This window comes from Microtus ochrogaster, unplaced genomic scaffold, assembly GCF_000317375.1.
Source record: "Microtus ochrogaster isolate Prairie Vole_2 unplaced genomic scaffold, MicOch1.0 UNK192, whole genome shotgun sequence".
NCBI classification, from domain to species: domain Eukaryota; kingdom Metazoa; phylum Chordata; class Mammalia; order Rodentia; family Cricetidae; genus Microtus; species Microtus ochrogaster.
This window is the reverse complement of record NW_004949290.1, coordinates 67,985-78,137: the sequence shown is the minus strand read 5'-3', so window position 1 is coordinate 78,137 and position 10,153 is coordinate 67,985. Positions and strand designations below refer to the sequence as shown.

The following is a 10,153-nucleotide window of genomic DNA, read 5'->3' as shown; positions in this document are numbered from 1 at the left end:
CCAGATTCACAATCAAAAATCTCCAGACAGGAAGAAGGCTTCCATGTATATAGGTAGATTTGTGGCAAAAGCAGCTGCTGGCTCGCACAATCTGTCACATTTTGACAGTTTTGTAGGATGTTAACTGGAGGCAAAATGCAGCATAAAGTAGATTTTATTCTGTGTTCCCCTGTCATTTGCTCTACTTCATTTCACAACACACAGGGAGAAATGACTCATCAACTCTGGAGGAGATCACCATGTTCAATGCAGTCCTTTGATTTCCGGTCCTTGGTTTGAGATCTCTCTCCTTATTGGTTCTTAGATGGCACAGTGTTTCTGCCATTTTAAGATAGAAATGTGTGAAACTTTCAAGTTGTTTTAAAAGCATGAAACATCAAATCATAGAACACACAGCCTCTTATTTCCTTTAGAAAGATCTTCCCTGCACATGTTATTTTCCTACTAGTGCCAAAGATCATCTCTGATGAGGGTCAAATTATGCTCAGATATATGAACATATCTATATTTCACTAGACTATAGAAGAATAAACAATATTATATTTATGAAAGTCTGTCACCATTGTAGTTATACATTCCTAGCAATTAAGGCTATTTGAGTTATGCACACAAGCAATAACATTACTACTTCAAATAAGCAAATCACAAGTGGTAATATTCCATCCAGAACAAGTGTTAATAAACTGAAAAAAGGGCCCTAATTGATCCACTTATTTTGAATGATTTTTTTTTTAAATTTGCCCTAAAAAATCTTCCAAATAAATGGGTGATATTTTAATCCATAATACATAAAATCTGGACATACAGGATATGATAATTCATTACTTTCAATAATATTCTCCAAGGTCTGATTAATGGACCATGCTGAAAATCTTTGACGATGAGAAAGACATCTACCTATATTTATACCAGGTTGTAACCAATGATGTAATTCCACTGATAAACAAGGACAACTTCCAAAGCTTATTGGCTTTCTATCATCCATATAAGTAAAAGTATAAGAGGTCCCATCAAATTTATTCAGACAAGTCAAGTCATTACAAGGAGGAGAGAGGATACTTACAGTGATATACACTAAAACATCAGTACCTCTTTAAAGGACAGGCTTAAACATAGCTGTACAAGAGACATAAGCACAATAACTTACAGCTGATCCCTGATCAGAAGAGACAATTAACAGAGCACACATGGCCAGAAAAAAATATTCAGCTATAACCAGTCTTGGGACTGACAGACAATAATCTGACCATAGGGAACAAGAGATTTCACCTGATCCCTAGTTGGTGATCATGATAAAGTCCTATGTTGTTGAGTCCGTTTCCATGAATATGATTTTACCAAGGCCAATATTGGAATGTCTTCTTTAGGAGCCATAATTGTCACTCATCCTGCAGAGAGATAATACCTACCCCTATCCCATTCTCCATTAGCAATGCAGGCTGCCATTCAGTTTCTATGGCAGTTTTTCTGCTTTTTCAACATTTGGAGTATGGGCAAAATATTTTTCTACTCCAATTAGAATATTCCTTTGGTGCAGATTACAAAATTTAATATGTGTTGATGAAAAGTTGCCCTAATTCTTCTAAATAGCTCCCAGAAATTCCTTACCAAAGTCTTCCTTTATGAATTTCAATTTGTTGTTTTAAAATGTAATGGATTTGCAAGTATGATTAGTTTATCAAATGGAATTTTATATTGAACATGTAGATGATTAGCATTAGTATGTAAATGTCCATGTTCCTCTTGAGCAAAAGAAAAAGCTACCAAAAATTGCTAAGAGCGTTTCCAAATTTTCAAATGTCAGATCACCAGACATTTTTCATGTGATCATAGGTTATAACCTATTCAAAAAGGCATTTTGAATATGCTGTTTAACTAATTTTACTTTTGTCTAAATATCTTTGATAAGAAACTGACTTGTTCATATCCAAAGCATTTTAAATCTTTTAAATTTTTATATTCTTTTTGCAAATTATAAAAATGGTGGCTATAGTTTCAGGAGCCAATTGCAGTTTTCTACTTTCAGATGGAATATCGTTTCGTACTTTCTCATAACTATTAATATTTCCTGTTTCCTAAACTGAGAACATAGCTCATTAGAACACTCATTGGCATTTTTATATGCTTAGTCTTTTAAGAAGTTATTTCCTTGCTTCTTCTCCAATTACAGTTCTTTCTATTGTTTGTTTTAGTTGAGCTAGGAATTCAATATAAGGCTCATTAGATTTCTGGATAACTTTAATCCAAGAACCACAGTTCCCTCCCATGGGGCGAAGATACTCCCATGTTTTCATGCCTATTTCTCTCAGTTATTCACATATTTCAACTGGGGTATGAGTCTGCTGATTAGGGTTATCATAAGCTCCACTTGCCTGTTAACAAGGAAAAATAATTTCCCTTAGCAGAGGATTGTTGCTGACTTCATTAATTTGACCCTTCTCAAATTAAAAAAACCCATATTGCCATTGCAAATATTTAGACTCCTTTTAATCTATTTAGTCCAACTTATCTTTTAATAATACTTTCTCTTCATTCTCAAAAATATTGTCAACTACAAAATAATACCTCTAAAACAAAATTTATGAATTCTAGTAAAACAGTCAGTTATATGGATATTTCTTAGTCCAAATGCTTATTAGTAATCTTTAAGAGCCTCTCTGACTCTCTATCATGTTTTCTCATCTCTAAAACAGCTTTAATATACTCAAAAAATTAACTATTAATTTTAACACTTACCCCTTGTGCAATGAATGCATGTCTCATTTCATGCTAAGTAATTGCTTGTCCCATGATCTCTGTTCTACTACTGAGGTTTAAAAGACACAGCAGGTTCCTGTGTTTCTCTTCCTCTTAATTATAATTCATTTTATGTGTGCCTCTCTGAACAGCTTCTTCACTGAATCCTCCATGTTCCAGAAACATGTCGTTACCATGGCCCAAGTGTTAGTCAACAGAGTTTCTGGAGAGGAAGTGAGAATGAGATGGGACAAGAGACACCGGAGATGGAGACAAGACAGGATTCTTATCAAGTCTTGTTTATTCAAGGGAATAATCCAGGTAAATATAGGGTAAGGGAAAAGAGGAGAATTAGAGGCCTAAAGTCATCCCTGTGTGGATTTGATATCTTTTTTAAATTTTCTTTTTATTTATTTATTTATTAAAATTTCCACCTCCCCATATCCTCCCACTTCCTTCCTACTCTCTCCAGTTGCCTTACCCCTCCCTCTCCAGTCATAAGAGAAGTCAGGGTTCCCTGCCTTGAGTAAAGTATATGGCCCTCCCCCTCCATCCAGGTCTAAGAAGATGTGCATCCAAACAGACTGGGCTCCCAAAAAAACAGTAATGTGTCTTAGAATCAAAACCCTGTGTCATTGGCTTCTCAGTCAGCCCTCATTTTCAGCCACATTCAGAGAGTCCCGTTTGATCACATGCTTGTTCAGTCCCAGTCCAGCTGGTCATGGTGTGATCCCAATGTTCCCTTGGGTGGATGCACCCCTCATGTTCCTGACTTCCTTTCTTATGTTTTCCCTCCTTCTGCTCTTCATCTGGGCCTCGGGAACTGAGTCCTGTGCTCCAATGTGGGTTTCTGTCTATATCCCCTCCATCACCAGATGAAGGTTCTATGGTGATATGCAAGATATTCATCAGTATGGCTATGGGATAAGGCTAGTTCAGGCATCCTCCCCTCTGCTGTCCAAGGACCTAGCTGGGGAAATCCCCATGGACAACTGGGAACCCCTCTAGAGCCAACTCTCTTGCAAACCCTAAAATGGCTCCCTTAGTTAAGATATCTTCTTTCCTGTTCCTATATCTACCCTTCCTCCATCTCAACCACTTTGTAAAGTAGTGTGGTGATTTCTCAGGAAACTGGGACTCAACGTACCTCAGGATCCTGTTATTCCATTCTTGGGAATATACCCAAGAGATGCCCAATCTTGGTACAAAAGCATTTGTTTAACTATGTTCATCGCAGCACAATTTGTAATAGCAAGAACCTGGAAACAATCTAGGTGCCCCCTCAATAAAAGAATGGGTAAAGAAGTTGTGGCACATATACACTTTAGAGTTATACTCAGCAATAAAAAACAATTACATCTTGAATTTTCCATGCAAATGGATGGAAATAGAAAACACTTTACTGAGTGAGATAACCCAGACCCCAAAAAGGAATATGGTATGTACTTACTCATATGTGCATTCTAGCCATAAATAAAGGACATTGAGCCTATAATTCATGATACTACAGAAGCTAAATAAGAAAGTGAACTCAAAGAAAAACATATATTTATCCTCCTGGATATTGGAAAGACAAGATCTCTTGCAAATGTTGGGAGCACAGGGGTGGGTTGGAATGAAGGGGTGATGTGTAGAGAGCATGAATTGGATATCTTAAAGGTAGAGTGGGTAGTTGTATTTCATATCATATCTGAATATATAGGTTTATGGAATAGCTCTAGGCATTTTCAGAGTTACTCTCGATACTAAGATAACAATTATTTCTAAGATTTGCAGAAGCCAAACTCCATAGAAAAACTAGACTTAAGCTGTTAGATCCAAGCCTGAGAGATAAATGTAATTTAAGGAAGAGGAGAACCGCCAAATCCAAATCTATCACTTCATGTGTTGGTGGGAGAAATCAGTAGTTCCATTGTTGAGATCTAGGTGATGGATGTTATTACAGTCAGGGAAAACTAATTTAAATTTTTCACATACCATCAAATTGGAGGATCATGTTTTCCTTTGCATATAATACTTACATGTCAGAGATATTAATGGTGACAATACATCAGAACCACACATCCTACAGAAGATCATGCCTTTATAAAACTTCATTTGTAATTAGCTTTGAATATACTGACACTTTCTCAGAAGAGGTGAAGAAGAGGTAACAATGAAATTTGCAAATTTTCACAATCTTTTGTATCATGGCAAGCCTATTTTTAATTTTTTTAAATTTTATTTTTATTTTATATGCATTGGTGTTTTACTATGAGTGACCTTCACTTCACTGCTCTATTTCTAATCTAGTTTAAGAAGCAATATTTCTGGTGAGTTCTGTTCATGTGCAAATATTTAGGTATGAGAATATATGATTAGGAATCAGATTATTTCTATATGATTCTAAAAGAAAGAAAAAAATCTGTATGGTTTTATAATCAGTTTAGTCTCAGTTTCTAGTCTATTAGAGACATGTGGGGTATTCTTTCCAAACCATGCTCTTAATCATAATCCTCATAGTTACTTCATTTCACCCATGAATTTTGGGGCACTTTGATAAAAAAAAATCTGATTGTTCTTGATTCTTACTTTTGTGCCAAGTTGCACATGAGAGTGAAAATTTTTGTTTCTTCTAAATGAAGCGATAACCTGCAGGTTAAATTTCAGTCATATGTATTCAATTCCTGTGAAGCTTCTAATAGCGATAGAGTGATTTTTGTTCTATGAGAACATAAGTATGTAGGAACATCAAAAATAGATGTTTTGCCTCATTTTGGGAGGTGCAAATATAATTTTGAAATGCTCTTTTAGCTTGAGTGTGAAAGTATAAGATGCCCCTGTCCAAGAAGCACATCTGATAACAATGTATTGACACCTTTGTTAAAATATTCTTCTATTCTTTCATAATAAAGGGGGTTAACTGTTTTTTATTTTCTTACCAAGTCTACTTTGACATTTTCAGTTCCATTCAGATATTTATATGTTTATGTATGGCATATATATATATATATATATGAGCTTCTTCATATATATGCATATATATTTTTATATATAGGAATAATTGCTTTATATACTTTAGAATATCATGTGTAAGTGCAGTATTTATGTTACTTCACAATTCTTCCTCCTATTGTATTCTTTACTAATACAGATATTCAGTGAAATATCTGCATTAGAAAATGTCAAAATAAATACAATAAGTAGGACTGTTATTTTATATTTTTGTGCATAAGCAAATATCATAAACTAGATAAAGAATGGGGTAATGGGGTGATTATATGTAATCATTTTAGCTTATCATTTTGAAATTTAAAAATACAAATATTGTTTTACAGTAAAAGCTGATTTTTTCTGTTTGTGCATGAAATTTTTGTCCATGACATTTTTGCCGTGTGGGGGAATTTGAGACTTTTTTTTCTGTTTGTTGGGGTTACAAATTCTGATGTCTCTTTCCTTAAACTATTTTTGATTTTAAATGCTTTTTTTTACTTTTTAGTTGGAGTTATTATTTTCTAATCTATTTTTTTTTCTTTTTTATATGCTCTCCTGAGTGAGAGGTGATGCATGCTATGAGTTGGTTTAATTGCCATTGGCTAATTAACAAGACGCCTTCAACCAATGCCTTTACAGAGGAAAGCCAAGCTGAAAGAAATAAATAGAGAGAGTAGACACAATCTGGGAGAATCTATGTAGCTACTGCTGAGGCAGATGCCTCCAATCGTGCCTTCCCAAACTGTGCCATTAAGTCATATAGTAATGAACAGATTTGTGAATACTGGTAATTTAGGAGAAAGGAGCTAGCTACAACACACTTAGGGAAGAAATTGGCCAAATATTACTGCAAATAATATAGTTTCTTAGTTATTATTTCAAGTCAGGCCAGTTATGAAATGAACCAGCAGTGTTGTCAATTATATCCATGTAAAATCTGAGAAATCTTAAAAAGAAATGCTAGACACAAAAGGACAGAGTTAAGCATGGCTTTTTGGCATTATTTTCTTGGGAGGAATCTGATTGCTAGTATCAAGCTGAGGCATTATTTTTATTTTCAGACAAGGATTTCTGACTCAGTGGTAGCCAAAAAATCTTCAAAACTCAGTTAAGAAAGCTCCCTGGTTCATGCTAGTTGCAGGATTACCTATGATCCTTTCAGATGGTGTGGCTGCAGAACATTTAACTGGGGTTTGTTATCAGAGTACTACAAGTTAATTAATTGCAATACAGTCCTGGGGAGACCTTAGATGAGACCCAAGCTTGGAACTGGCTCTGAGGGAAATGCTCTCAGAGGCAGTAAGAATGCCTTCTCCATGTTGGACAAAGTAGAACTGACAGGCATGATGGCAGATTAAGTCCTTGCCATTCCTGCTTAGCCTTTAAAAAATGCTTCTGGTCAGAAAATAGTTATAGCTATAAAATAAACAACTGGTTGCAAAAAATAAAACAAAGTCTTTAAATAAACAAAATATAGATAGTCATAGATTAAAATGAGTAAAAAAATGTAAGTCATGTATAAATGGAAAATACACAGAGAGTGGATTATATACATTATTGTGTTTTATTTTGACTGTTGTTGCATGGGGAGTGGGAACATTTATTCCATCTTGGCCATTCTCAAGCTTTCACTTGAAATAATCCCACAGAAACTGTATCAATTTCAACACTGCCTGGCACATTAGCTCTAACTTCTTATTGGCTAACTCTTACATATTAGTTTAACCCATTTCTATTAATGGGTTAATAATCTAAAAATCTGTATATTGTCATGTGAATGTGACTTACCAGCAAGATTCTAAGCAGCATTGACTCAGGCAGGACATCCATGGCATCTCTCACTTTTCCCCTTTCCGCAAAATTCTGTTCATTCTACTCCCTGCCTACGTAAGTTCTGTCCTATCAACTACACCAAGGCAGTTTCTTTATTCATTATCAATGAAAACAACACACAAATAGAAAGAACTCCAACACCAGACTGTAAATGAGTTAAGTACAGAGGGATATTTCATAATATGTATTTCAAATACAAACCAGAATATATGTTTTAAAGATATCTGGACTTCACAATTTAGTTCTACTTGTATATTATATTTGTATATAATTCATTCTATCATATTATATGTAACATTTAATTATTATTTGACTGCATATAAACTACACATATTAACAGGCAAAAACCAATCATAAAAAATCAGAAAATAAGGTGCATTGGCAGCCCACATTCACAGTCAAAAATCTCCAGACATGAATGAAGGCTTTCATGTGTATAGATAGAGTCAAGGCAAAAGCAGCTGCTGGCTCACTCAACCTGTCACATTGCCAGTTTTGTAGGCATTTAACTGGAGGTAAAACCTGGTGTAAAGTAGATTTTATCCTGTGGTCCCCTGTCATTTGCTCTGCTTCTTTTCATGACACAGAGGGAGGAGGGAGAAACAGATTACTCATCAGCTCTGGATGAGATCACCATGTTAAATGCAGTCCTGTGCTTTCCAGTCCATGGCTTGAGATCTCTCTTCTCATTGGTTCCAAGATAGCATAAAAAGGTCTGCACTAAGGGATTTTTTTTCCAGTGGGGCTTTGACTAACTTCCTGCTAAAAGCTGGACGTTAGTCAAAGCCTCACTGTAAACAACCCCAGAGGAAAAAAAAAATGTGTCGCAGAGACCTGCAGGATACAGAAGAAATAGGAAAAGCAAGGAATTTGTGATATTCCCCATGTTCTCATGAAGAGTCCCTTCGCAGTATCAAAAATGTGCTTGAGTCTAACGACAATTCTTCAGCTATGAAATCTGTGATTCCTAGGTGAGCCCGAGCTTTTGTATTTTCTGAAATGAAGACTTTCTTATAAATTCTATACTCAAAAAAAAAAAAAAAAGGTTGTACTGATCTTATGCGTCTTCGGAGGCCACTCTAAAATAATTGCTATGTCGGCAAATAGCCTTAGATACCTGGGAATATGAAAATTTCAAGTGTCTAATTCCCCCATCAGTATGCTTAGGAACTCTAACTTGGGATTTCTGAATGTGATACCAGGAAGGTGCAATCGGCAGTACAGTATCACAATAAGCTATCAGCGGGAGAAATGGAAATTTTCAGGTAGATAGGTAGGATACAGAAACAAGAAGTCATATATGTGATCACATCTCGGTTAATTCACAATGATTTCCCCTTTTTTGATAATTGGATTCTGGTCCTAGGTAAACTAATTTTTTTCCAGTTATCCATTTTATTTCATTTTTTCTGTCACAGGAAATATTGAGATTGGCGGAGAAATAAGTCAGCAGCTCTGATGCTGATCTCCAAGGTAACCACAGGCTTTGTTCCTATTGGTGGAATTGAGATCCCACTCCTCATTGTTTAAGGAAAAATTTGAATGCACACACTCCTTCAGTCCGCGGCAAGAAGAGCTAATAATATTGTCAGCATAGCAGGTCCTTCCAAGTCAGCCTCTGGGAATATGCTAGCTCTCAGCTACAAATGTTTTACCTGAAACAGGAAGGTACATTGGCCCAGACCCGGCAGACTGGCCGTGGCATTTTAATGAGAAAAAGCCCAGGGAAATTAGCAGTCAGGTAATGGTTTATTCCCACTATTACCCTTCTGACTCCTGTGAATCATGTCTATCCCCGTTTCTGTAACTTTTCTTTCTCTTTAATCTTGTGGTACCCCTCTTTCTGTCTTGAAACACTGCAGTATCTACAAGGAAATATTTTAATTCAGGTTTCAATATCTGACAGCATCAAGGGGGGTCATGACCTTTACTCGATTCACGGAGTTTCATTGTAAAAAATGATTGGCATTGCAGTTTTTTTTATATACAAAAACTTAGACTCATTGAAAATATCATGTAGTAATATATGAAAGCACTTCTGTATCTGTCATTAAAGACTCTGAATTTAGAATGAGGTTTCGAGGAGGAAACGTACTTCTTACCATCCTATTGCATTTTAGGTTCTTACACACTCAAATTTTCTGTTTCGGTCGAAATAGTCTTTGTGTTATTTAATATAAATACTCATGTACATAATACTTTCATACTGTATGTCCATTCCTATTTAGGAAATCTGACAGCCTGAGCTTTTTTGGAAATCAAGTGTTTATTGATGGTGGCAGCTAGGTATTACACACTTCACTTGAAAATAATTAACACAATAGATTTCTTTGTCATTGTGTGTCTTGTTGTTGTATGCTTTGAACAAGTGCAGATCTTCTCTTGTATCTTCCATAGCAGACTCTATATGTGTATGTCTGCTAGTAATGTTGAGACTTGAAAACATTGGTATTTTAGAATAAAGAAACTCCATTTCCATCTTTCACAATATTTCTGCCATTTTAAAATATAAATGCATAAAGGTTTCAAGTAGTTTTATAGGCATAAAACATCAAAACATAATATCAAAAAGCCTGTTATTTTCTATATAGAGGTCTTTCTGCACATGTTA

At 35.4% G+C, this 10,153-nt stretch overlaps 2 long non-coding RNA genes across 3 annotated transcripts in view; one reads left to right on the top strand and one right to left on the bottom strand.

Annotated features, from left to right (window-relative positions):
- The window catches only part of LOC113455849, a 76,795-nt gene that overhangs the window by 48,248 nt on the left and 18,394 nt on the right, over nt 1–10,153 (bottom strand). The window lies entirely within an intron of this gene.
- Nucleotides 1–10,153, top strand: part of LOC113455848 — a 23,827-nt gene that overhangs the window by 1,849 nt on the left and 11,825 nt on the right. The window contains exons 2-3 of one of the 2 annotated variants that reach the window (XR_003376794.1): nt 2,889–3,057; nt 8,961–10,147. This is a non-coding gene — a long non-coding RNA (uncharacterized LOC113455848). Of the gene's footprint in view, nt 1–2,888; nt 3,058–8,960; nt 10,148–10,153 lie in introns of those variants that run through there. The other variant, XR_003376795.1, reaches the window with a different exon arrangement.